Source organism: Balaenoptera physalus (assembly GCF_965194825.1).
Source record: "Balaenoptera physalus genome assembly, chromosome: 11".
NCBI lineage: Eukaryota > Metazoa > Chordata > Mammalia > Artiodactyla > Balaenopteridae > Balaenoptera > Balaenoptera physalus.
The window spans coordinates 6439284-6463080 of record NC_138896.1 but is presented as its reverse complement, the minus strand read 5'-3'; the positions used below and the strand labels follow the sequence as shown (position 1 = coordinate 6463080).

General features: G+C 36.4%; 1 protein-coding gene across 5 annotated transcripts in view; it reads right to left on the bottom strand.

The window, feature by feature from the left end:
• The window catches only part of LOC309637976 (uncharacterized protein), a 278481-nt gene that overhangs the window by 21899 nt on the left and 232785 nt on the right, over positions 1–23797 (bottom strand). Inside the window, exon 1 of one of the 5 annotated variants that reach the window (XR_014250899.1) lies at positions 20070–23764. The exons of the other annotated variants lie outside the window; for them this stretch is intronic. The gene's annotated coding sequence lies outside the window, so the exon portion shown is untranslated. Of the gene's footprint in view, positions 1–20069; positions 23765–23797 lie in introns of those variants that run through there. 5 annotated transcript variants of the gene reach the window in all.

Genomic DNA, 23797 nt, shown 5'->3' with positions numbered 1-23797 from the left:
GAGAGTAAAAAAATAAGTTTCTCTTAACCTCTCCCCTATACTCTGATGATTCTTTCCTTGACATTACACACACACACACACACACACACACACGTGTACATATATACACACGCTACTTTAAACGCACATGGGATTGCAATATTCATTACAAATGTATAGGACTGATTTTTTTCTTTATTTTTAACAGTATATTGTCTATTTTTTTGCTCAGACTATGTATATAAGGTAGAATTCTGAATTTTTATCCGTGTGTGACCCAGTTATCCCAATATCATTTATTAAACGATTTTCCCACTGATCTAAAGTGCCATTTTTATTATAGGCATAGTCTCTTTCTGGAACCTAGTCTATTCTATTGATCTATTTTTTCATTTCCATGCCAAAACCACATAATTATATTTACTATAGTTTTATATTATATTCTGGTACCTGTAGAAAAAGTTTCTCCTCATTCCTCTTTGTAAAATGTCTTGCCTATCTCTATGCTTTCATTCCTCCATATAATCTTTATAATTTACTTAGAAAGTTCTACAAAGTATATTTTGGAGATTTAGATTGGAATTTCTTTACATTTATTGATTTATTTGTAAAAGTGGGACATTTTCAATATCCCAAGATATATTGTAAGAAGAAAAAATTAGATTAGAAAGTAGATATCCTTTCTTGAATACTGAATGTCAAAGAAAGGTAATTTTCTAAAGATAAATAAGTAAAGGTACTCATTTTTACTGTGAAATAAGAAGGAAAGGATAAAGTGAAAAATAAAAGCACAAACAATATAATGCATTACAGTTTAGCAGATCTGATTTTAAGGCAAGTCTCTTTTACCCTGTCGGGACCAAAATGTTCTCATCTATTAAATAAGCAGGTCAGACAGGATGAGGTCTAAGGCCTTTCCCAGCTCTATAGTCTACATTGCTCCTACTCTAGGCAGGACAAAATCATCAGCCAAACCAAATGGCACTAAACAGTGACCCAGACAAACTTTTTTCTTGTCTAGGCTCACACCTTATTTTGAGAGGAAGATAAATTTGTTGCCCTCCATACATTTATTTGCAGGTTGGCCAGGCAACACAAAGGAAGGTGTTGTCAATCTGATAGTTCACTTCAGAATACTGAGGCTCAGAGGGGTTAAGTAGATTTTCCAAGATCACACAGCTAGCAAGAGGCAGAATGTCATTTTCATATTAGATGTGTGAGCCCAAAGCTGATTTTCTTTCTACCGAGTGGAGCAATTCTGAATGATTGCTGAAGGAATGATTGAATAAATGGTTGGATGGATGGATGGATGAAATGATCACGTTTCAACTGTGTCTCCTCATTTCAAAGTAGAGAAAGAGACACTTGCTGAGAAAAAGAAAGTAGACTTTGTTTTAGAATTTGCTTTTTCCTCCTCATCATAACTAGCTTTTACAGGAATTCGTTTATAAAAGGATAGATTAAACTGACTTTAAGCTTGTAAGGGATAAAGACAACAAGAGAAGTCATTCTGTGCTCCACCAGATCAGAGAATTTGACCAATAAAATAAGTGTTATCAGTATGTTCTATTTTCCTAAGTAGAATCTATTTTACCTATCTTATTTATAATAACACCATGAATGGTAGCTTTTGAAGAATTATTTCTGCAAAATCAAGGTAGGAGAGAAGAAATATATTCATAGGAATAGTTTCTATTCATTGTGGGTACTACATGCCAAGCATTGTTCTGAATCTTTATATATATATATGAACTCATTTCATCTTCATTAAAAAACTTATAAATATTTTCTTTATTCTTATTTTACAGATGAAAAATACTGAGGAACAGAGATCAGGGAGATAAAGGAGTTTGCCCTCCCACACAACTAGATAACAACAGTGTATGTACTGAAATGCAGACAGCCTAGCACCAGCACCTGAGCTCACTAAACTACCTTTCACCAGGTAAAGATAATGGGCTTTGGGGTTAGAAGAAGAAGAAGAAGGTGGAAGAGAAGACGAGGTCACAGCTAGAGCCCATACTAGGTGTCGAGTGCCTTCCTACACTCCCTGAATATATCAGCTCATGACAGCCCCACGAAGTTCAACTTCTGTGTACAGCCCTTACAGGCTGTGTGATCTGGGGGCCAAGTAATTAGCATGTCTGAGCTTCCAGTTATACACAGGAATGGTAATACACACAGTTAGTGTAAAGTTTAAATGAGAGAATCTGTTTGAAAGCATCCAGCATGCAAGAGCTCGATAAATGTTTGTAGTTTTTACTTTTATTTACAGTATTTTCAGTGCCCTCATGAAAAAGAGGAACTTCATGGGTCTGAATATTTAACAGCACCAAAGTGTTCAAATTCATCATTCAAACCAACAAAACCCAATCTTCCTAATCACATTTACTTCCTTCTTAATAGTTTCTATACTTTCTTTCTCTCCAATACATAGGATGAAATAATATGATATCAATGCTCCCACACCCTGGAAGTTCCTTTCCAAACATAGAAATACTTATACTTTTAAATTTGAAAGCAATCTTGTGAGAAAATGAGGATTATATTACATTTACACCAATATCATCATGAACTGATGTTCATTAGGCTCAAGCCAGAACAGGTTTCGTAGCGTTTCAGAGCTGGAAGAAATCTTACTTATCTTATACAACAGCAGTTTTTGACAGACAAGACAATGAAGTCTCAGAGAGATAAAGTGAGCTGCTCAGTGTCACAGGGTAACCTGGGTGGCTTGCTGAGGGTTACATACTTGGTCCTGTCTCCTGCAAGCACTGAGTATGTTGACAAACTTACGGCCTTCTCAGCAGTTACTTGGATGTGAAGAGTGTGAAGCTTAGATCAATGCCATCACACCATGCCCTTCCTGAGCCATTCAGGGAGCTGCTGAACAATTAGATGTCAATGCCAAGGACAGACGTTTTTTGGCCGACATTTGTACTCAAGTGTAGCTTTGTAAAGCGATGGGCTATTACAGGATGAGTAGATATAATGTCAGTTGCTCCCCTCTGCCCGGTAAAAGAGCTGGGCAGAACAGGGTCTTACTGCTTCTGTCCAAATGCATGCAGACTGATTAAAAGATGGTAGTTCTTTTAATCCACCAAGACATTTTTAAAAATTTTGTCTATCCCTCCACCTACTCCATGATTTGGAAGAATTTATGGACCAAACTACATGAGTAAATCCTACCCAAGGCACTATGATCCCCCCGTAACGATGTGAGAATAGCTCAAAGCCACGTTTCAACTTTTAATCTCTTAAGAAGTTGAGGAAGCCAAAGTTGGGATCCCTGCTCCTCTGAACGCTTTAAGTTAAAAAGAAGGTCTGATTTCCAAAGATACTTTACTCCAATTTATATATACATATGTTCAGGGAAAGTAAAGTAAACTATATAAACATGCTATGAATTTAATATCTGTTTTTTGTGTCCTTAGGTTTTGAGGAAATTTTGTTTATTTCTCAATGCTTGTAAGAGAAATCATTAAGGAGAAAGACAGAAGGTGAAAAATTTGGTTGGAACTTTCACAAAATTTGTAGGTATGAGGTGGAGCCGGCCTCTTAGAGGAGGTCCTCTACACATGGGGCGGATTTGGACTGAGTTCAGAGAGAGGGGAAAGGCAACAATTCACGTGTGCCTGCTGTGTGCCGGGAACTGTTGTGAGCCCTTCACAGACATGATTTCATTTAATGCACGTGGAGACTCTCAACATAGGTATCATTACCCTTATCTTAGCGACGACAGTACGAGAGAACTTAAGAAACATGCCCAAGGTGTAGAATAGTGTGTATCATAAGTTATTGTTTCTATTTGTAATTATTCACAAATGGAAGCACAAACCAGTATTTGCTTATACTACAAATGGAAGAATAAACCAGAATGTTTTAAAGAGGATACCTAAAGGTGAGAGGTGGAGGAAGTAGAAGGAGAAGATAGACTTCTTTGAATATACCTTACTCTGTAGAATTCATCTGGGAACCACGTAAATAGTTTACATAATGGTAAACCAAAATTAAAGGTTAAAAAGCAATCTGGGGGCTTCCCTGGTGGCGCAGTGGTTGAGAATCTGCCTGCTAATGCAGGGGTCACGGGTTCGAGCCCTGGTCTGGGAAGATCCCACATATCGCGGAGCAACTAGGCCCGTGAGCCACAACTACTGAGCCTGCGCGTCTGGAGGCTGTGCTCCGCAACAAGAGAGGCCGCGATAGTGAGAGGCCCACGCACCGCGATGAAGAGTGGCCCCCGCTTGCCACAACTAGAGAAAGCCCTCGCACAGAAATGAAGATCCAACACAGCCAAAAAAAAAAAAAAACATTAAAAAAAAAGCAATCTGTAATCTAAAGCCAAATGAAACAAATGAACCTAAATAGGCATCACGCTGACACAATTTTAAAAAGAGGAAAAATTTCAAGTGACTTTAAGACACAATAATATGACTGCACATCCTTAGCTGAAGAGATCCTATAGACAGAAGTAATCATGAAAAAACTTTTAAATGTTTACAGTAATCAGAGTGGGGGGTGGTAGAATTGGTACTGCTCTTCTGAAATTATTGGGCATGAATTACGTAATAAAGCAAATCCGTATTTAGGTTGGCATTACCGAGAACTGGAATTTTCATTGGAAGTTAGAGATGTAATATGGAAGATGGCAAGTAAAAACCTTGGAATCCGAATTTGACTTGGAAATATCTGTATTAATTTATTGTACATTTTACCTTTTTTGTTTCCCTAGCACTCTCCACTGAAAATGAGCACCATTAGTGCTCAGATTACTGCATTTAAACACTATTTCACACTAAAAGAAACCAGCGCTCTTTGTAGAAATGACTGATGCCGAGCGTGGAAAAGGGAAAGTACAAAATGTGCCTGAAACACCTTAGACCAAAAAGCAAAAAGCTACCAAAGACTCTTAAGGTTGTTTCAAAAGGACGCAGGAGCTAACCTGAAGAGACCTCCACAATAGCCACACATGGGCATTTGAGGCAGCCGTAAGGATAATAATTGCAATCTGATTGCCATTGATTTAATGTGTTGCAAGACACATCAAATACATTGAGATCGATGAGTTCATAAAAACAAAAACAAAAACGAATTCCTTACCTTTGGAGGATGTTAGGGAACCAACTTGTTATTTTGAAAACTAGTAAATAAAGAGAAAGAATCAAGGGTTTGCCCTGCCTTCCTATACGAATATGTTCTTTAGTTTGTAAAAATTAACAATGAAAAAGAAGGAATTCCAATTTTTAACATGTAAATCAAATACAGTAAAATTTGATGTGTGAACTAAAATTTGCATTTACCAAACAAAACTCTTATACCTTGCAATTCACGCGCTATTGTCTTTTAAATTTAAGAACAAATGAAGTTAAATTCAAAAAACAAACAGCATGTGAATAACTTCAAGTTGTCACACAAAATGATCACTTGAGAAGTAAAGTAACTTGCATTCTGTGCGTTCCTCTTGACAATGATTATGATATATTATTGGATTTTGGAATTAAACAAGACTATGTAGCCTCAAAGGGACCGAAGTCACAGACTGCACCCAGAGCTCCCAAAAGCTTAGGAAATTATCCTTAAAATGGAAACATTCCCCCCAGTCCTTGTGTGTCAAGGCCAACTGTGAAACTGGATTTCTCCAAACTAACTTCCACATAGAAGAAAATGTTTGTGAAAGGATAGGTAATTAAAATGTGCTAATTTATGCTTACATATATATTATTAAAACTCAACAGTAACTGCAGCAATTGTTTATAACTTAGTCCAGCTGAAGATTTTTCAGAGATATTATTTAAAATTAGTGGCCTCAGTAACGATAAAAAGTGTGCCAGCTTTTACTTAGTTATATTGCTGTTTAAACCCTCTTTAGGATCCAAATTACTGCAGGCAATGCACCCCTAATTGCCTGGACCCAGAGCAGGTCATTGCCACTGCTTCTGCCCCCCAGTGGTGTGTGGGCCGCTGGGTCTGGGCAATTGACTCCAATGTCACAAGAGACAACCAGCCATTATCCAACTCCTAACTGAAGTGCAGAACACTATCTAGAAGGTATTTCTTGCAAAAATATAAAATTTGAATCTGATCAAGCCTCTAGATACAACTACCAATTTGTAGGAATCATGGGGGTCAGAACCTGCTAAACGACATGACAGGATGTCATCGGCACAATCCAGACTGTGGGAAACCCCACATAACAAATACACAGATTTTTCAACAAATAAGTTACAGAAATGCGGGGTAGGGGGCGGGGGCGGGGGGAGAGGAGGGGGAGAAAGAAGAAGAGGGAGGAAGAGGAGGAGGGGGAGGAGGAGACTAAAGAGATACATCAACTAATTGCAAAGGATGATCTTATTTGAATCTTGATTCAAACACTCTTAAAAAATTATCCAAGACAATTGAGAAAATTCAAACACTAACTGGATATTTGATAGTTATTAAAGTATTACTGTTAATTTTAAAGTGTGAGAATGACATTGTTGTCATGTTTAATGAAAGAATTCTTTTATTTTAGTGATAAATACTAGAGATGATTTAATATCTGGAATCTGTTTCAAAATACTCTGATCTGGAGGCAATGGGTGGAGGTAGAGATGAAACGAGGTTGGCCAGGAGTCAGGGATTGTTGAAGTTGAGTGTTGCATGAATGGGGGCTCATTATTCTGTTCTCTCTACTTGTGTGTGTGTGTGTGTGTGTGTGTGTGTGTGTGTGTGTGTGTGTGTGTATTTTCCCTAATAAGATGTTCAACACATTTTCCAAAGATCACCAAGCTCATGGGAGGTTTGGATGCAGTGCAATTTGATTTCCTTTTATGGGAAGTGAGAGAGAAGTTAAATAAAGGAAGGAATGAAGGTCATTGTAGGAAGAAGACCCCAGAGCCGTCCTCTGGATTCAGGAAGCATGGAGCCAAGGCACGGGGGTGGTATCGGTCTTAAACTTAACACCTGAGAAAAGACACTTCTTTCTAGAAATGGGAGAGGAGAAAAGGAGAACATGTGAGGATACTGACACGTGCACTTGCTGGGGAAAGACAGCAGATGTGGGAAGCTTGAAGGCCTTCATCAATCACTTAGCCTCTTTGTTTCTGAAAAAGAGTGAGGTAAGCGAGGTGCGGAGGGGCCGCCAGATGATCTGCAAGTCTCTTCAGCTAATTCTACCACAGTTGATTCTCCAATGTCAATGGCAGAGAATAGAACTTACCGTCCAATTTCAGACTTTCTGGTAATAATGAATTTGAAGGCCAGTGACTTTCACTGTAAACTACAGCACTTTTTCTCCTGTTTCTCACAATATCTAGTAGAAGTTCTCACAAATATTCCCTAATGATTCAGAGTTCCTCCACTGACCTGTTTTATCTTTGTTTACAATTAGGTAATAACACGAATTTATTATTTTACCTGGATAGTTGATAAAACCAGGCTTCACATTATCATGAACTCATGAAACAGAAGGTCAATCTTGTAATAAATTCTAGCAAATTCTGATGCATATTTATTTATGGGCAGTAGAAGCTGGTGAGGTTGGTTGTGTGGCAGAAATTTCAGCCCTTAAATGTGGCCCTTCAGCTGCAAACATCTGAGAACAAATGAAATATTGTTCTCATGTGGCAATATCCAGGGTGCCTGAAGCAAAGCTCACTGGTACAATGGCTCAACCAACTTGAGAATTCTGAATTCATTGCTTTCCATCTACCACAGCCATGGGAAGTGCAGGAAAGGCCAGGCTATTTCTGCTTCACCAAAAATGTGCTTTGTAGCACTTCACCCCGGATCCTGGGGCAGAGAACTTACAGAGCCTGACACTTCCATCAGACATAACACTGACTCATCACACTGCATCACATCTCCTGAACTGAATAGGCAAAGGAAATCAGAAGAGGGTGACCACATTCAATGATTTGAATTCTTTGGAGACAGCACAGTCCTCTGCAAGTCTAAAGGAGAATAAATTATTACAGAAGATTTCCCGATGCAGCTGCTTCCTGTTAAACACTGTCAAATAACTTCCAACTTTCTTTGATCTGAATGAATTCTCTATAGCACTTCAGTGACCTTTAGCACATCTCTCCTTGATTTCCATTCTTTTCTATTTTATTCTTTATTTCTATTTTATTATATATATGGAGAGAGAGAGAAATATGTCAGTTATTTAGTTGGTTTTACTTTAGGAATGTGTAAAAGCCAATAAGTGGTTTAGTAACTTGATAAAATGATAAAGACACAAGACATCAAATAGCAAGAAATAAAAATATAATGTCCTGGGCTGCTAAAGTATTCGCCCTCTGATGGTTTGTGGTTTATCAAAGACAAATCACACGAAATCTGTATCTAATGACTTCTGATACTTTTCCTAGGAGTAACATTAATGATTTCAAAATCTTGGAAGAAATGGATCAAAAAAATAGAGAAACAACTGAGTGTATAATGAAAATAAATGCAGTACTCTGTGAGAAAGAGAAATTGAACAGTTATATAGATAGAGAAAAAAAAGAAAAAAGAGGAGACAAATTACACAAGACAAGGTGGATTATCTCATTTTATCCTTAAGAAAGAAAATAAACCAGTAAAACAATTTTAATTGGTTGTGACAAAAGTATATTTATTATATACTAAGTTTATTTTAATAATTTTATTATAATAAATATACTTATCTGATTTGTGTATCATGGCTACAGAAATTATTCTATAGTACCATTTATTGTATATATGATGAATTCCACTCTTTAACAGTTATGGTCAGTTAAATATTTTATTGCTACATCCAATATCATTTTTCTGCAACCAATTGCTTGAAAATAATATAAAGCAATGAGGAATACATTAGTACCCTGTAATAATATCTTTGGTCAAAATCATACATAAGAATAAGGAAGAACTCTGCCTCGGCCTTTTCAAAAGAGATTAAAAGATGACCGATCTAAAAATTGCAACAGGTTTTCATCTTTTCTTAAGTAATTCTAACAAGTTAAAACAATTTTTCTGTAGGGGAAGATAAATTTCTGTTTGAAATGAACTCAGAGCAATAACATTCTTTGGACACGTGCTTCTAAATTGTCTTTGTGCCAGAATAAGTTATAAACATTACGAACCTAATTCATTTTTTGGTCAAGTATTACAATAAAATGATAAGGTATAATACAACTTAGAATTGCAAATGAGTCACTTGTAGAATAGTCAGGTAGTACAATTACACATCCAGAACCAAGTTCTGCTTTGTTCAAGAATCGTAACAAAGGATATTATTACCCTTACCTTCATGTCAATCATTTCACCTAAAAGGACTTAGTTCTTTGCCATATGTCCATAGGTGACCTTCTAACAGCACCTAAGACTTACAATAGAGTCACTATTCCGTGAGATTACTCATTTTTCTGTGCTCTGGCAGACTTGCTGGAAATGACACATTTAAAAGAAGATGATATCAATACTCTGATCAATTCCAACTAGCCACACTTCATTTTCCCTCTCCCCAACACTTATTTATTTTATAGTAGTTCCAAGTGAAGATTAAACTTACTTTAAACTGAGCATTGAGTTCTGAAAAACCCATTTACTTTATCCTTGGGATGCTTAAGAATTTTAATTAATTAATGATTTTGAATCATCTTTAGATCCTTAGATGGAAGAAGCTACAGCACACTAGATTATTATCATTACAAAATTGTAAGTATAACATTGCATTAATTATGGTTTTATATAGACTGTAATTATAAGACACTTAACTCTGGAGGTAATTTCAGTGTTGGCAGGCCTCTTGATTTGTGAAATCAAGCAAAACTGTTGTTGCTAGAAAGTGCTGTGCTATGGACTTTATTAATCCACGGCATCCCTGATCCTGTATAAATCCCTAATTTCTCTTAAATCAAGACTATGTTCTGCTATAGGATGTATTATTCAACAAGATTTTTTTTCCCCAAAATTTCTTCTCTCAACAACTCAATGGGGTTTTGTCATTGGAAGTAACTCAAGGGTTAATTAAACCACCTCACTGGTTTTACATCTTTTGCTAGAACTATTGATATGCTTCTCATACTTGAAATTAACAGTGTTGTTTTGTTTTGTGTACAGAAGTGATGGCGTCAACACATAATTTAAGTGGCTCAGAACTAAACTATTATCATCATATGGAAATGTCTGCTGAACCAATGTTTAAGCTATACAAATCTTTTCTTCTAACTTTATTGATTAAAATCCTTCAATGGCTTTTCATTCCAGTAGAATAGTGTTAATGTGAAAGAGTTTTTACCCTTGGGACTCAACCTATCTTCAACTTCTGGTGCTTCTTCATTTTACCACTTCCGCAACCTCACCCACACAAGTGTAAACACACACATTGTGTTTCAAGAACATAGGATGGCCATGTACTCTTGATTATCCATAAACTTTCTTCATCCTTGGTCTCCTTTCAAAAATCTGCTTTTTATGTTGTTCAAATATCATCTCTTTTGCAAAAATTCCCTCATCATCCCAGGCAGAATCCACTCATTATTCCCCTATAAGGTCCAGTTTATACCTCTTTTAATTAATTAATGATTATGAATCATCTTTAGATCCTTAGATGGAAGAAGCTACAGCAAACTAGATTATTATTATCATTACAAAATTGTAAATAGTATAATCTTATTTTTCATTCTTATTGTGTCTACATCTACTATTAACTTAGGAGGTCTCAAAGAACAAGAAAAGGAGATAAAACCAACATTTTTAAAGTATCTATCCAACTTTCCCCAATTTTCTGGGATAAAACTGGGTGACATAAAGGTCAAAAAATAACCAGGTTTATATAGTTAGTAAGTATCAGAGTCAGAATCTTGAATCCAAGCCCACGTGACTCCAAAACCTGGGAGCTTTCACTCTGCGAGCAAGACTCTCTATCCCGTTTTGAAAATATGCTCATATTCCGTGACAGCATATACACCCAATAGATGGGTGAATAAATAAAACTCCCAGGACATGAACTGGACTCCCCAGATGGTAGGGATGGAGCTCTCCAGGAACAAGGTCAAAACACCATAGTGGCACCTGGTCTCCAAGCTCTGCTTTTTACCAGCCCCAGCCCTGTCCTGAGTGATATTATTCGGATGTCACTCATTTCCAGGGGACCCATGCCAGTGATTTGCCACGATGGGGGCTTTTAGCAAATACAGGGGGGTTCTTGCTACTCAAGCCAAAACCATTTTTGCAGCACTCAATGTTGGATTTCCTCTTCTTCCAAAACTCGTATTTTGTACGTACTCCACCATTTTATAGTACTTTTAAAGGCAACATGATATCATGAAAAGAGGGTAGATAATGATCCCCTGATCCTAGCTCTGCCTCTCACTGGCTAGATGACCTTGGACAGGCTGCTTAACTCCTCTAAGTGTCCTTTTTCTCATGTGTAAAATGAGAACAATAGTACATACATCAGAAGGCAGTTGGGAGAATTATATGGAGAAATGCATGAAAATTGACCAACACAGTCTCTGAGAATAAAGTAGGCCCTCCTTGAATATTAGCTCTTACCCTGGTAATCTTTTTTTTAAAATTTTATTGAAGTATAGTTGATTTACCATGTTGTGTTAATTTCTGCTGTACAGCAAAGTGACTCAGTTATACATATATATAGATTCTTTTTCATATTCTTTTCCATTATGGTTTATCACAGGGTATTGAATATAGTTCCCTGTGCTATACAGTAGGACCTTGTTGTTTACCCATCCTATATATAATAGTTTGTATCTGCCAGTCCCAAATTCCCAATCCTTCCCTCCCCAACCCTGGTAATCTTAACATTTCCTGGCTGTGCCTAATACTTAAGATCTTGTGATACTGTCAGATGGGTCTGTTTCCTACTGCAGGTCAGGTGCTATGCCTGAGCTAATTCAGGGGCCTGGTCAAGAACACCTGCCACAGTTAGAGCCTGGAAAAGAGAGTGAACACCTTTATTAAAGACAGAGTGCACAAAGAGGTCTGGCCAAGATATGTTGGCTTCACTTGTTTCCACAGACTTAATTCTCGATACAGAGTCTATGTTAGACTAATAACTTTTACCTAAAGAAGCAAAAGATAGTTTAAATAAAGAATCCCCAAATGAAAGCACTGCTCACCACATTACCATTCCCCTAGGGAGACTCTACAACCCACCCTCTACCCTAGAATTCATTTCTTGATCTTGCCTATTAAGCAAAATGATAAATCTTCCAGATGCAAATAAGTTGTGGTTCCGTATTCACGTCCTGAACCCCAAACACCCCAAAGTCAGGCTACCCCAGTTTATGTTTTGCTTTCTCCACTTGCCTCTTTATGCATTCAAATTGACAAATGCCCTTGTACATTATTTTTAACCCGCCCATACCTAATGCATCAGTATCTTGTTATGTTTCCTTTGATTTCATTGCTTGCCGTGCTAGTATCAGCAGCACAGAATTGCCAAAGCACTAAGCAGCCCAATTTTTCTTTAATTTCTCAGAAAATTGACAGTTTTATGAACTGTCTCTTTACCTATGCCCCATAAACATGTCAGGCTGTGGAAAACCATTCTAATTAAATCCCAAGGGGACCGCAATGGAAGATTATAGCTTCTTGGCAGGTTATTAAAAAACAGTTGTTCGTATATACACAAGTATGTCTACTAGAGCCTAACATTTGACAGAACAGTCAAGAAATTAACCTCACTGGCAGCTTCCGCTGAAAATGACTGGAAAGAAATGAACAAAGTGAGTGGGAGATAAGACTACTCCATTCAAGCCTTGATGTTTATATCCTTTGTGAGTTCCTGCAGATTACCAGATAGTTTAAAAGGTGTCTGAGGTCCTCACCTTCCTCAATGGATATTTTATACCTGCTGGGGAAAATTTATACAACTGTTATCTTTCCACTGAGTAATTTTGGATACCAGGATTCTCACGGAATGCATATAATTGTGCTGGTGGAAAAACAAATAAAATAAGGAGAGTTTTTCCTCTCACACACTCTCAGAATCTGGCATATGGGAAGTCAAATTTAAGAAAAAATAATAATTCCCGTTCATGAAAATATTTTCCTGAATTTGCGTTCTTGCCAAATGAACTCTGCTTTCTAACTGGATAGGTAAATATTTCAACCTAACTGGAGACAGCCATTTCTCAGATGGGTAAGTCAAAATCCAGTGTCAAGAAGAATAATCTGTGAAGTTCTCTATGGAATATATGATTCATAGAAATGAGTATTACGTTTAATTAATTAGTTAAATTTGGGATTGTGTACCAGCTGAATAATGATTCTGGTTGATATTAAAGATATTGAGTCATTAAAGTGTGATCCTGAAAATAAACCTTCCCCCTTACCAGTGAAAAGCAGACCGGTGGTAAGACATCACGCTACTGAGGTCAGTTTATATACTCAGACTCAAATAAGGATGGTTCCCTTTTTTCTCTTCCATGGCCTTAGAGTGTACTAAAGTTTCTAGCAACTATAAAAAAAATTCATGCCCATGATCTACAGGGGAAATTGAGTAAGAAAGTATGGCGCCTCATGCAAATCCGCCATCACCACTGTCCAAAGGGAAAATAAGGAGCGACTGGTGATATCTTGGCAAATGAAAATCCTGCTGTATTTCCCCTGGAATCTGAGCCAGTTGCCAGTCAATTCTACTAAAATAAACTGCATCTACGCATAAATCAGATCCTGTGGCATAACAAACACCATAGAATCTCAGAAACCAAATGAGAAAATAGGGCCTGATGCCTGGAAAATTAAATTGGTTTGGGTTATGTTTTTCTGTTTGCTGCTGTTTTTACTTCTGTCTCCAAACTTATTTCCTCTTGCTTCCATCTTTACATCCCCCTTGTTTTCCAGAATCCTTTTCCTCTGCCTATAAACATATTCAACTCTCCTGTAACCTCATAAAAAGTCTTTTCTTGATTCTTTTTCATTCTGAAGTCACTCTCCCTTCCCTTCACTAAAAACTTTTTGCAAAAGTACTCAGACCTGCTCATTCCAGCTTGTTTCATCTCATTTATTGCAGACTTCCTCTCCACCACTTCCAGGACTGTGTTTAAGAGCCCTGAGCTCCTATTGAGAAGTGGCACTAAAAGACAACTAAAGAACTTCCGGTCATGTCACCTGACAATATGTCTCAGGTCTTGCTATTTATTAGCCTATCTGCTCCTTGCCTTGGTGCTCTGCCCATGTCCACCTTGCCTGTAGCTCTTGATCACCTGTTGACATCTCAAATCTAGCCTTTGGCTGCTGCTCTGCCTACTTCCTGGCTCTCTTATAATAAACCCTCCCAGCTGCATCTGGGACGTCCTGTTTGGCTATAAGGATTTCCAGACTTCAACCTCTTAACCCAAGGAACACCCATTCCTAGTCATCCCCACGTTTGAGGTTTTCCACTTATATTGTGTACCCTTCATTGGCCGATGACTACACAATTGCAAAATAAAATGCCTTTTCCCAATTCCTCTTCTATTTAACCTTCAGTTGAGTACTGTCTCATCCTTGAGAATTCCTCATTTCTTAGTTTGCATGCTACCAATCTTCATTCCTCCTAACTCTATGCAGTCTCTTTCTTAGTCCCCTTCAACAAATCCTTATAGTTTTCCTTCTCCTTAAATGATAAGGACTGTGCAAGATCCTCTAATAAGCCATCTTTTCCTCTCTTGGTACAATCTCTTAAATTAATATCCCTTTCTATGGATTTATTGCAATATCCATATCAAAGACTGCCAAATCTCTCTCTCTCTTTTCCCTCCTTAGCTTTAGACGTAAGTTTCCAGTTGCCTTCTGGACATTTAAATTTAGATACCTAATCTACCTTGATGTGTCCCAAATCCAACTGTGTTCCCACAAATCCAATTGTTCTTCTTGATCTTCCTACACCTGTTGAAGGACTATATTCCCAGGCTCCAAAGTTCAGTAATATTTTTGACTCCTAGTTTTGCTGAGCTCCTGTATTTAATCGGTAGCCGAGTACTGTGGATTTTACTTCTAGAATATCCCTGACATCTATACAATATTGTCCAATTCTGCTGCAATTTTCCCCAGCTTTCATCACATTTATTGTAATAGCCTGGTAATTAATTTCTTTGCAGTTTCTTCTCATCTAACATACCATATTTAAATCTGCCTTCTTAAAATTCAATTGCAATCAAGTCATCCATCTGTTTAAAAATGTTAAATGATAATGATAAGACAATTCATCACTGCCTACAGTTTTTAGAACCAGCTCCCCACAACCATGCCATCTTCCATCCACCCACTCTCCACTCCTTTGGGTAGACCTACAGAAGCATTTTCCAACCTCAACCCCTCCCTCAACATTTATAAATGCCTTTGCTCATGGCTTTTCATCTAACTTCCAAAACTTTTCCCCAATATCTCAGATTCTTGTTTAAATGTTGCCCATTATGATTCCAAGTCTAGGGCGGGACATATTTAAGATAAGTCTGGACATTTTGTTAAAAAGCAAGGAAGCCATGAAAAACTAATTGAGTCATGTTCTAGGAGATGGGAGCAACATGAAGGGTCCCTACAGGCCAAAGATGGGGCTCCAGACAGTCAAAAAGGATAATATCTGAAATGGATTGCAACACATCAAATATATGAAAATTCATGAGTTTATAAGAATATTCTTAAATTTCTTAAGAAAGTGTTCCCCATCCTTTAAGGTCCATTTCTAATGTTAACCTGTCCATATATCACTTTTTGATTCCCTCAAATGACTTGGCTAGCTTCCTCCTTTGAATCCCTATAGCATTTCCCCTTTACTCCTGGCATTCTACTTTTTCCTAATATATATGCTTCTAACAATATGGAAGCCATATGACTCATGAAATCACTTTTAGAGGTCAGGATTTCATTTCAAATGTATGTAAATGTTCTCTGAGTGGTAAATGATCCATTTTTCAACACCAAGAATTCTAGTAAGAATTATAAGACCAAAAATTTCAAGTATTCTATTTTTATTTTCATCTTTTCAATTTTTATTCAATTTATTATGTATTACTATTTTGTCTGCTACCTCAAGTTGTTCAGCAAGTAAAGTTATTATAAGGAAAATAAAATAACATATTAGTAGCCTGTTAGATTCCAACTATCAATATCAATGTTCTGCTGCCCAGTAAAGTTGGTTATGTGTTAACTATATGTAAGAAACCACTATTTGATAATTATAAATAATACACGAATAACAGAAAAACAAAATAATTTTAACTATTTCAAGAAATTAAGATTCTTATACCTGGTCTATTATTGGAAAAAATAATAAATGACAAGTTATCTGGTTTATGAAATTCTTTCCATTACAATCTCTATAAAAATTGTAAAACATTTCGAGCACTTTGTTTTCCCTTGATTGTACTTATCCAAACATAGCATAAATTCCCATTCCTGACACCTCTTCTGGATGACTTTGTTATATCATTACTAGAGTTACTTTAAGAAAGTAAAGAAATACATCTGAAAATCTCAAATAACAGAGCAATAAATGCCAAAACTATAGTAATAAAATGAAGTGGGAATTTAAGGCAAACAATTGGATAATTCATGATTCAAAAGACACTTAATCTCAATAATAGGAATTATCTGGATTAGCACTGTCCATAAAACATTCTGTGATAAAGAAAATGTTCTGTAAATCTGCATTGTGCAATGCAATAGCCACTAGACATATGGGGCTACTGCCACTTGATATGTGGTTAAAATGTCTGAAGAACGTAACTTTTATTTTATTTAAATTTAATTAACTAAATTAAATTGTCCCTTCTGACTAGTGGATACAATATTGGACAGTACAAATCTAAACCATTGCGTCCATCCTTCGTCTAATTATTAATTAGTATTAACATTTTCAGTAACAAATGCCCACAAGCAAAGAGTACGAACAGACCATTCACAACTGAAAATATAACTACTATTGCTAACTACTGACCATCTGTATGCTCTAAACACTATTTTTAGGTCTTTACAAATGTTATCCTATTAATATTCAAAACATCCGCGGGACATTGATGCCATAAATATTTAGATTTTGCGAAGCAGGAAAAAAAAAATGACAGAGAAGTTAAGTAACTTCCTCAAAAATACCATCTAGAATTGGCAGTCAGGATTTGAACTTAAGTGGTCTGACTCCAGAGCTCACGAAATTTGTTCTCCTACTACACTGCCAGTGCAAAACCACCTACCTTTGTGGTAATCAAAGAGTCGTAGGTGAATTAAAATAAAACAGGTTATAAATTGTCACCCATTAAATTAGCAAACATTTAAAAGGTTATAGTATCCATAAATACACTTACTATTGCAGGTAGAGGAACACAATAGCCAATTAATCTAATTTGGCAATAAGAACGAAGAATCATAATTATGCCCACACCTTTCATCAGTTCCCATTTCTGGGAATTTATTCTAGAGTAAAGAAATTCCATGAATACTTAAAATATACACAGATATTCATAGGCTGCCATTACTTTACCAACAGGCAAAAGCTGATACAACACAAATGTTCAATAACAGCTTAATAATTAAGAGACTATGATGCCCAGTAGAATATTAAACACATAATAAAAATGTTTAAGTAATAACATGGAAAAGTTTATGATACAAACTTCTATGTTAGGCAAAAATTAGAAAATAAAACCTATTATTATAGTACGATGACAACTTTAAGGAGAAATTATTACTCACAAAATTATGATAATTATGTTGTATTAGAATAAGAGACCAAGTGCTTTTTCCTCTACTTTCCAAATTATGACCACAGTCATGGGATTTGAGGGGAATAAATTATTCAACTTGAAGCTCTCACTGAAAAATGTCATACCTTGTTACTCAGGTGCAGCCAACCTGGGAGATTTTAAAAATACAGAATCCCAGGTCCCACTCCAGAATTCCTGAATCAGCTTCTTCATTTTAACAAGATTCCAGGTGATTTTTTATGCACCTTAAAGTTTGAGAAGCACAGATACAACATGCTACAGGTAATGAACATTTGATGCTTCTTGGAAATCGATCTTCCAGGCTATAATAACTAATCAAAGATTGAAGTCAATCCCCTGAATTATCAAGGACCTATTTCCATGTAGGGTATCTTTATAAATGAGGATGAATCCTGCCATCATTCTTAGGAGTTTTATATGTAGATGATTCATGAGACATTCTGGTCCTTCAGAATCTTGACTTTCTTGACTTCAGACGTTTCCTCTATTCCACTTCAGTGCCTCACTCCAGTGGTTTCCCCCTAGACCTGGGACCAATAAAGGGGAGCTATTACCTCTTCACTAACATTAGACATCCATCCTCTTCAATTCATCCTGCCAAGAATTGCCACAGAATTCTTCCTAAAATGCTGCGATACTTTATCAGGATTGCTTCCTGTTCAACTATTCACTATTACCTCCTTTCCAGCATCTACCAGATTGTTGGGTAATTTTTAGTTTATTCAACTATTCCCTCCTCCCATCTCCCAACCCTTACAGCATAAGACAATGTCTTATCCTCTCTCGAACAGAAATATTTAGCCCAGTTCCTGTCTCAAAGCAGGCATTCAGTGAATGTTTGAAGAATGGGCACAGTCATAAGTATTTTTCCCGCTTTCAAGAATCTTTATACTCAGCCATTTGCACTAAGTACAATTACTAAGAACAATTACACTCATTTTGCAAATAAGGAAGCAGATGCCCATGACTTGCCAAAGATTAAAAATGGAATGTGAACAAAGAGCAGAAAATCTCAGGTTTTCTTCCTCTATAAATCACAATTTTTCATTTCAATAGATTTTTTTTTTTCCAGTTTACAATTCTGCTTAAATCTCAAGCCCTGTCACAGACTGTCCTCTTCCTGCCTAGCCATCGGTAAGACTGTACTTTCTCTGCTATATTCAGGTAAACCTGCTCATTGACACACTTATGCTATGCTTCTTCCCTCCTTCATAGCTTATGTTCATAACTGTTAGCCTAAAAGAACACCTTAATCCTTAAACAAATGCAAGTCATCATGAGTCCAATCTCTAAATTTCTATTGCAATGTTACCCAATACTGCACAATTTTAGTACGTGTAGTCCTCACTTTGCATGACTCCAGTATACACCAATATGATCATTATGATGATCATGGTTTAGTTAAATAGCACCAATTTCCCCAACAATATGGTTCCAATTTCAGCTACGTGGCATATTAACTGTAAGTAACTGCGTAAAGTAAAACATTGCTGCTCACTCTCTAGTTTACAGATCAACATGTACATAACAGATATGCAACATGATCAGTGGCAAACCCCATCATTTCCTTCAGAGTCTGCTGGTGGTTGGTCACTGTTATCAGTTTACAAAAAGACAGAAAAGCGTGTAGTTGTGTTGATTCCTTGTCTCTCAGGGAGAAAACCAAGTGACGTTTTACACAAATTGGAAAACCAAAGAGGGAACTGGTCAACAATAATGAAAATGTAGCAAAGAAATGAAAAGTGGTAACATCAGAAATAAAGCTAGAATCAGATGTAAATGAAATTAGAAGAAATCCTGGGAATACTGACACTGCTGTATTTCAAGAGATTCTATTAGCTATGCAGCCAGGGGAACTTTGTGAAAATGACCGTATTGATATAAATGAAGAAAACAGTTGTGATGAAAAGCATGAAAATACTGGCAAAAAAAGGGAAAAAGCTGCACAGGTATCTTATAACTTTGAAAATGCAGAGGATAAGATATCAGAAGCTGATCCAAACTTAGAAAACAGCATGAAAATTTGCAAAGGCATAGAAAAGATGGGTACTCACTCCATAGCAGAAGTTATGCTAAGAGAACAAGCAAGCGTTCCCAAACCACTCTTGATACTTGTTTCGTAAAGAAATAAAATACTTTAATCTTTTTAACGTTTTCTATTACACTGTACTGTTATTTTTTCTAATTTTTTATTTCTCTATACAGTACAAGAGTTCTTAACATTTTAACAAAATGTTTTAATGCTATGGAATATTAACTTTTTCCAAGGTGCTCAACGTCACTAATCGTAAGGGAAATGCAAGTCAAAACCACAAAGAAAAATCACCTCATCCATGTTAGAATGGCCATGATCAAAAAGACAAAAGAAAATAAGTATTAGCAAGGCTGTGGGAAAAAGGGAACCCTTGTACACACCTGACGGGACTATAAATTGTTACAGCCGTTATGGAAAGTTGTATGGAGGTTCCTCAGAAAATTAAAAGCAGAACGACCATGTGATCCAGCAATCCCATTTCTGAGTATTTATCCAAAGGAAATTGTCGCCAGGGGCTGGAGGAAGAGGGAATGGGGAGATGTCAGTCAAAGGGTACAAACTTCCGGTTTTGCGAGAAAAATAAGTTCTGACGTACAGCATGGTGACTATGATTAACAGTACTGTACTGTATACTTGAAATTTGCTAGGAGAGTAAATCTTAAGTGTTCTCATCACCCCCCTGCCCCAGAAGGCAACCAGTGTGAACTGATGGACATGTTAACTACCTTGACTGTGATCATCCTACTATGTACAAATATATCAAATCATCAAGATGTATACCGTAAACAGATACAATTTCTATTTGTCAAGTATACTCCAGTAAAGCTGAAAAATAAAAAATCAAAAGATCTCTGCATAACTTCAGCTTGCACAGACATATTATGGTTCCATGCTGCCAGAGAAAGTAAGGAATGCCTCTACTGGATTTTTGATGTATGTTTGTTCTATCTCCTTCTCAACTAGACTGTGAACTACCTGAGAATGGTACCCTGTTATAATTTTTTTAACTGAGGTAAAATTCAGATAACATAAAATTCACCATCTTAACCATTTTAAAGTGTACGAGTCAGTGGTTTCTAGAACATTCACAACGCTGCACAACCATCACCACTATCTAGTTCAATAACATTTTCATCTTCCCTAAAGGAAGCCCAATACCCACTAACCAGTCACTCTGCATTTTCCCCTGCTCTCTGCCACTGCCAATCACTATTCTACTTTCTGTCTCTAAAGATTTGCCTCTTCTGGACATTTCATATAAATGGAATCCTACAAAAATGTGAGTTTGGGGTGAGTTTTCAATTAGCCTAATATTTTCAAGGTTCAGCATGTATAAGTACTTTACTCCTTTTTATGGCTGAATAGTAGTCCATTGTATGAATATGTCATATTTTGTTCACCCATTCAAGAAATGCTGGATATCATTTTTCACCCTTTGGCAATTATGAATAATGCTGTTATGATAATTTGTGTACATATTTTTGTTTGAATATATGTTCTCAATTCTCTTGGATATATATCTAGGAGTGGAATTACTAGGTCATATAGTAATTCTTTATTTAACTTTTTGAGGAACAGTTGAACTGCTTCTCACAGCAGCTGAGCCATTTTACATTCTCACCAACAATGTATAAAGATCCCAATTTCTCTAAACCATTGACAACACTTGTTATTTTCACTTTTTTTATTCTAACCATTCTAGAGAGCGTAATGTGGTATCCATTTATGGTTTTGACTTGCATTTCCTTAATGACTAATAATGTTGAGCATTTTCTCTTATGCTTGTTGGCCATTTGTATCTTCTTTGGGGAAGTGTCTATTTAAGCCCTTTGCCCATTTTAAAATTGAGTTGTCTTTCTTGCTGAGTTGTAAAAGTTCTTTATATATTCTGGATGATAGACTCATTCAGATATATGATTTAAAAGTATTTTCTGCCATCCTATTGGTTGTCTTTTCACTTGCTTAAGAGTATCATTTGATGCACAAGAGTTTTTAATCTTGATGAAGTCCAATTTATGTATTTTTTATCTTCTTGCTTGTACTTTTGGTGTTATAGCTAAGAATATGCCAAATGCAAGGTAATGAATTTGTATCCCCATGTTTTCTTCTAAGAGTTTTGTATTTTTAGCTCTTATATTTAAGTCATGGATCTATTTAGAGTTAACTTTTATATGAGGCCTGAGATAAGTGTCCAAATTCATTCTTTAGTGTATGGATATCCAATTGTCCCAGAATGATTTGTTGAAGTGACTATTCTTTCCCCAATGAATGGTTTTGATTTCTGTGTTAAAAATCAAGTGGCCATAGATTTATTTCTGGACTCTTAATTCTATTTAATTGACCTATATGTCTATCCTTATGCTGGTATCACATTGTTTTGATTACTGTAACTTTGTAGTGAGTTTTGAAATTATGAAATGTGAATCCTCCAACTTTGTTCTTTTTCAAAATTGTTTTGGCTCTTCAGGGTTCCTTGCAATTCCACATGAATTTTACAATCAGCTTGTCCATGTCTGTATAAAAGATATTTTGGAATTTTAATAGATATTATAGGGAATGTATAGCCCAATTGGGGAAGTATTGCTATCTCAACCATATTAACTCTTCCAATCTGTTAATACAGAATATGCTTCAGTTTACTCAGCTCTTTAAAAATTTCTTCTGGTAATGTTCTACAATTTTCAATTACAAGTGCAAATGTACTTCTTTGGTTAAATTTACTCTTTTTTGATGCTATTATAAGTGGAAATGTTTTATTTTTGGATTTTTCATTGCTCGTTTATAGAAATACAAACAATTTTTGTATTTTGATCTTGTATTCTGAAGCTTTTCTAAATTCACTGATTAGCTCTAATAGTTTGGGAGTTTTGGGGGTGAATTCCTTGGATTTTCTCACAGATCATGCTATCTGTGAACCAAGATAATTTTACTTCTTCCTTCCCAATCTGATTGGCTTCTATTTCTTTCCCTTGCCTAACTGCTTTGGCTAGTACTTTTAGTACAGTGTTGAATAGAAGTGGCCAGAGTGGATATCTTTGTCTTGTTCCTGATCTTATTGGTAAAGCTTTCACTCTTTCACCAGTAAGTGTCATGTTATATGGCTGTGGGTTTTTCATAAATGCCCTTTATCATGTTTAGGAAGTTCCCTTCTATTCCTAGTTTGTTAAGTGTTTTTATCATGAAAGAGTGTTGGATTTTGTCAGATGCTTGTTTGCATCAATTGAGATGAACACAGGATTTTTTTTCCTTCATTCTATTAATGTGGTGTATTACTTTGATTGATGTTTGTATGTTGAACCACCCATATATTCCTGGGATAAATCCCACTCAATCGAGTGGTGTAATCCTTTTAATATGCTGTTGAAATCAGTTTGCTAGTATTTTGTTGAGGATTTTTGCATTTCTATTCATAAGGGATATGGGCCTGTGGTTTTCTTGTGATTTCTTTGTCTGGCTTTAGCATCAAGGTAATGCTGGCCTCATAGAATTTCTCCTCTTCTGTTCTTTTAGAAGAGTTTGAGAAGAATTGGTCTTAATTCTTTAAACATTTGGTAGAATTAAAAAAAGGTATCATATTTTTCAGTTTGTATGTGTGCATACGTGTGTTTAGAAGGGTATTTGACATAGAAAAAGATATTTAATGTGTAGATAAATTTCAAGCCAAGAAAGAAAAATCACTTTTTTAAAAAGGTAAGTAAATCAGCTTGAATATACTCAACTTTCTGTAAATGTGTTCATTGTGTGAATATCTTCATCTAATGTCATCCCAGCCAGGACCTGAAATAAATTTTCAAAAAACTAGCAGGGGGGCTTCCCTGGTGGCGCAGTGGTTGAGAATCTGCCTGCCAATGCAGGGCACACGGGTTCAAGCCCTGGTCTGGGAAGATTCCCACATGTTGCGGAGCAACTAGGCCCGTGAGCCACAATTACTGAGCCTGCGCATCTGGAGCCTGTGCTCCGCAATAAGAGAGGCCGCGATAGTGAGAGGCCCGTGCACAGCGATGAAGAGTGGCCCCCACTTGCCGCAATTTGAGAAAGCCCTCGCACAGAAACGAAGACCCAACACAGCCATAAATAAATAAATACATACATTAAAAAAAAAAAAAAA